This window comes from Formica exsecta, unplaced genomic scaffold (genome assembly GCF_003651465.1).
Source record: "Formica exsecta isolate Colony F162 unplaced genomic scaffold, ASM365146v1 scaffold283, whole genome shotgun sequence".
In the NCBI taxonomy this organism is placed as follows: Eukaryota; Metazoa; Arthropoda; class Insecta; order Hymenoptera; family Formicidae; genus Formica; species Formica exsecta.
The window spans coordinates 450,904-456,696 of record NW_021850093.1 but is presented as its reverse complement, the minus strand read 5'-3'; the positions used below and the strand labels follow the sequence as shown (position 1 = coordinate 456,696).

At 31.7% G+C, this 5,793-nt stretch overlaps 1 pseudogene; it reads right to left on the bottom strand.

Moving 5' to 3' along the window:
* Nucleotides 1-1,103: 1,103 nt before the first annotated feature.
* On the bottom strand, nucleotides 1,104-5,169 carry LOC115237277 (annotated as a pseudogene).
* Between the last annotated feature and the right edge of the window lie 624 nt (nucleotides 5,170-5,793).

Genomic DNA, 5,793 nt, shown 5'->3' with positions numbered 1-5,793 from the left:
CAGGCGAATTCGCCGTTCCGAGCCAAATCGTTGAGCAAATAAGACGCATCAAGAATCAAGAAGTATTCTCTCGATGTGACCTATGTATTTTATATGATATAAAACACATCGGATTTTTATGTAACTGCATATTTTTTTAGAAAGCAGATTGGAAAGTAAGATCAAAATAGAAATTTGTCTGGTAAATGTTTAGATTAACTTATACATCACGGATTGTTTTCATTTTTACATATATTGTGGAGAGTACAATTAAGTAATACACGCTTTGAATTTTGTGGCGCTCTCTTCTGGTTCTCTAGAAGCGATATGCGATATGCGATTTTAAAATATTGTAAAAATAACATTTTAAGAAAATGGGATTTAGTTCCAACCTTGACCTTGACCTTGATATAGTTCAACTTTATTATAAAGTAAACGCGAAGGGCAGAGTCCCTCCCCCTGCATCCTCACCCTGAAAAAATCTAATTTAACTCAACCCATGTCCGTTGAATTTTTATTATTTTAAGAAATAATTCTTTTCTAGGACATTGGTTGGGTTAGGTTAGATTTTTTTGTGGTGGGGGTGCAGGGAGAGAGGCGGAGCCCCTCCTCCCATCCGCGTGTTTATTTAAAGATTTACTTGTTATTTTTATGTATAATAATAAATATTTTTTTTAATGAAGTATTCAGGTAAAATAAGAAAAATATTACAAAACAAAGCAGTTTACAATTTATATTTTATTAAATCATATCGACAACTAAATGTAAACAAGAAGAAATTTTTAGCGAAACTAAACAGTAATCCAGAAGTGTACTGACAGTGACGTAATAACGAGCAAATGTAAGCAAAAAAATATAAACACACAGTTAGAATATAACGAAAAGATGATATAAGTAAATACGAAAATTATGATACTTCAAAATCGCATATCTCTGGAACCAGAAAAGACCGCCACAAAATTCAAAGCGTATATTACTTAAGAATGTACCTTTTACAATATGTGTAAAAATGAAAGTGATGTGTAAGTTAATCCGAACATTTTTCATTTGTGCTATCGAAAAAGCATTCTAAAAATGTATATTTAATTGTGCATATTTGCATATATTGTTCATATTTGCATATTTTTTGCATATTTTCATATATTTTATATATTTTAAACAATTTTATGTATCTTATATTATAAAGTTAGCGCGTTTTCTTTTTTTTTTTAGTTCATTTTTTGCATACAAGATAATTTTCTTGTCAGAAAAACGTCACAAATTTACAATGCCCAGTCTTAAGAAAATATTATTGTTTATTGTGTAAGATGAGGAAAGAGCACCGTCGAATTTTGAGCAATCATCATCAGAAGATGCTTAAAAGTCACGATCGTAATGTTTAAAATGTCCAAAAACTTAAAAACAAAAAATCTAAAAAAAAAAAAAATTGAGAAGCAAAATGAAAAAAAATAAAAATATATAGTAAAACCTCTACAATAATCACAACCTTGACAGGATGTAGAGATTTAAATTTGTAGGCAACTAAAATAGTGGTCACCTATTTGTTATGAGCACCCATATGTCAGGAGTAATTAAAAATTAATTTTTTCATTATGAGATGTATTTACCTTCACTTTGGGAACGATATATGTTGTAGTCTAAAATGACGTTAATATGATAGCAGAGCAGTATAATGAGCAAAAATATTTTATTAGTTCATTTATTAGTCATGAAAAGAGCTTAGATACCATAATAGTATATCTATACTAATAATTAATTTTGGTTTTATAGATCGAGTTTTTTTTTCACCTAATGTTTATTTTTGACATTCCTAATGATCATACAATACAAAAAAAATTGTTTTCTGAAAATCCTGTGGGAGCCAAAAAATAAGGCGTTTTTTTATCTTTATTGACCCTTTTCCTTTATTTTAATAAATATAAAATAACGTAATGATATATAGCGCATACAAGACACTTGAGACAAGCTCAAGCATGCACAATTCTTATACAATAATTCTTAGAGCACATTATTTTATATTAAATACAATAGCGCGCGCGCGCGCAAAGTGAAGAATAGAAAATAGAAAAATACGTATTAACATAAAATATATATATAAATGTAAAATATATATAGCAATATAAATTATTATTATCAGTTATTTTTAGGTTGCTCTATTTGCAACTCTTCAGTATTAATTTTTTATATATTGAGGTGTATTACGCCTCTTAAAGGCGTTATCAAAATTCCACGAGGATCAAATTTCATTGGTATCAAAGTCTTCTCGCATGGTGCCACTTCAAATTTGCTTAAAATTTTTACGAATGCTAGTTTCATCTCTAAAAGCCCCAAACGACTAGCTACGAAATAGATAATTGTATATTAATCATATTATTTTGATAAGAAAAAATATAAAAGAAAAAATACAAATATACACAGAATGTCTTATCATTATCGCATAAGCGTTTAATGACACATTCTATGATCAATTAAAATCGATTTTTTTCGAAATTGTTTAGGCATATAAAATTTATAAGTAATTAGCAATAAAATGTAAAATCATTTTTATAAATTAAAATTTATAGAAACAAATAGATAACAAAATTATATTTCTTATTTATTATGGTAAAACATAATATCGATCCTTAAATTAAAATCGATTTTCTTACCTATACATGCACGTAAACCTTCTCCAAATGGAAGATAAATGTATCTCGGTCTGTCACATTTATTCTCCTCATTGCATCGCTCCGGATCGAATTTATCCAAATCGGGAAAGTATTTCGGGTCATAATGCAGACCGCGCACCGAAATGAAAATTGGTGTACCTTTTTCAATTACGAGGTTGGAGTTCGGCACGTTATAAACTTTGGTTGTGATACGTTGTAGGTATTCTAATGGCGGATACATTCTTAAAGTTTCAAAGAACACCATATCGAGATACAGTAGCGACATGATCTAGTAACAAAAAAATATGCCATTCTTATCTATTTTAGTTATGCTCTTCAACAAGATTTAACCAAAAGGAAAAATAAATCTCTTAATCGATATTTACTCACCATTTCATATGTAATTTTTCCATCAGATTTAACGAGCGCCTCAAGAATTTCTTTCCGCATTTTGTTTTGTATTTCAGGATGCAATGCGAGTTTGTACAACGCGAAAGCCATTGTTGTCGCGGAAGTTTCAAAAGCGGCCGCGAAGAAAATTCCTGCTTGCGCTAGTAGATCATCCTCATTAAACTCTGAAATTAAATTTATCAAACTTTTGTAGGTTTGTCTTCTTTGCTTGTCACGACTAATGTTAATTTTAATTGCTCAAATCCATTGAATATTCTAATTTTCTATATATCATCTATATATTATATCTGCGCATATTTTTCTCTTTCTCTTATTATTTGACTAAATATGATTTTAATGTTAAAGAATTTGGTAAATATGCATAAAAGATCACAACTCACCGATTTAATCGCCACTTAGATATGTTGTAGAGGGAAGTGTTTTGAGTAATTCCGCGCAAGAATCAAGTGGCGGTCGGAGTTGGTTTAGGAGATATAACAAATTAAAGTTTCACAGTTTTAATGCTTTTTCTCGGGTATTATAAAGTAATATTAGGAAAAGTGAAGTTTGTATACGTTGTATTTGTTGTAGAGTAGACATGGAAAAAGTATTTGTTTACATTTACGGGATAGGTACATGATCATAGATATTTTGTCAATAATTGGTTTCACCGCAGTTCGTTAACAGCTTTCACTATGCGATTACATGAATTTCTGAGTCATGTTTTCAATTTTACTTTTAAAACTGAAAATAGGTTTGGTTAGGTTATATCTTCCGAAAGTGGAGCCCCCCCATAGGGGGGGGGGGGCGGAACCCACTGTGTCCACGCATATACTTTAAAACGCGAAGCGAGATCTACCCCACAATTGTTGTGTGGATAGGAAAGTGTATGCGTGGATCCAATGGATTCCGCTTCCCCCCTTACGGGGGGGCTCCACTTCCGGAAGATATAATCTAATCCAAAACTATTTCTTCTTATAATACGTAAAGAATAGCATTAAAACTATAAAACTTTAATTTGTTATATCTCCTAAACCAATGTCGACCGCCACTTGATTCTTGCGGCGAATTACTCAGAACACTCCCTCCTACAACATATCTAAGTGGCGATTAAATCGGTGAGGTGTGTCCTTTCATGCATATTTACCAAGAATTTTTGCAAGAACTTTTGTGATTGTCATTATTATTTAGTGTATTCTGCTTACTAAATCCTTCGATATCTTCATCACCGTGATCTCTCTTCAATTTAATAAGGATATCGATCAGATTGTTTCTCTTCTTGACGAATTTTTCGCGTTGAGCAATTGTCTCCCAGAAGACCTTACGCAGGAATATGTCGGTCTGTTTGCCGAAAAGCATTAAGCCAGTCAAGCAAGTTAGAGTTGGAATGTACAATACCGCGAAGAACTCAAAACTGTGTTCAACCCCGAAGATCATTCTGCCGTGCTTACAAAACTTGGCATCCGGAAATTTGGATAATTCTCTCACTTCCACTATCTTTCCCTTATCTGTCAACAATATCATCAGTTAATTTAATAATATTTAGTTAGGTAGATTTTATTTCATATAATTATTATATAAATCCCCAATAAAAATCGTAAAGGCTCTAAGTATTATAAATAGAATCGATAAATAACTGATAAAAGCTAATAAGAGCCGTGCACAAGGTCATGAACGTAGGTAAAGATTAATAAGGAGTTAAAAATAAATAATGAACTTTAATAATAGACGTTTTGGTCCTACTTCGCGAGACCGAAGTTTAAATATAATTTTGGAATAGAAACCGTTAGATCTCTTTTATATTTTAACTGTACTAAAGATAGCCCGGTAAATGTTCGGATTAACTTACACATCAGGAAGCATTTCTATTTTTATATTTATTGTAGAAGGTACATTCCTAAGTAATACACGCTTTGAATTTTGTGGTGCTCTTTTCTAGTTCCAAAGATATGGAATTTTGAAGTATCATAATTCTCCTATTTACTTGTATCATATCTTTTCGTTATATCCTACTCGCGTGTTTATATTTTTTTGTTTACATTTGCTCGTTATTGCATTACTATCAGTATACTTTTGGACTACTGTTTAGTTTCGCTAAGAATCGCTCTTTTTGTTTACATTTAATTAGCGATATGATTTAATAAAATATAAATTGTATACTGCTTTGTTTAGTAATATTTTTCTTATTTTATCTGAATACTTCACAAAAAAAAAAAATTATTATCATATATAAAAATAACAAGTAAAACTTTAAATAAACGCGCGGGCGAGGGAAAGGCTTTGCCCCTTCCCCTGTACTCCCACTCTGAAAAAAATACTCTAATAATAAAATAATCAAGAGACACGGTAGTGTCTCGCGCCAAGTCATGCGCAGCAACAGCGAGGCACCCCGTGTATCTTTACGCGAGTCGGCTAGTTGAAGAGTTCTTAGATCATCGAACCTCAATAACGGCTGAACCGATTGATGTTTTAATAAGCTTAATCGAAAGCTTGAGTTTGTTTTATATTATGAAAATATTTTTACTTTTCTTCTACGTATCCTATAAATGAAGATATTATAATCCAAAGTCGAAATGTATAAAATTTTTACTAAGAAACGTCTCCGTCGTCATCGAGTATGTTTCCACCGAGGGTTCGAATCGGATCAAAGTTGGGTCAGAGTAGGGTCAGAGTTGGGTTGGCTTGCCTGTTTCCACCGGATCAGAGTTGAGCAGAGTTACACTAGGGTTGCGATAAGATTAGATGTTACCAACTGTACAAAGTACAGCTACAACTC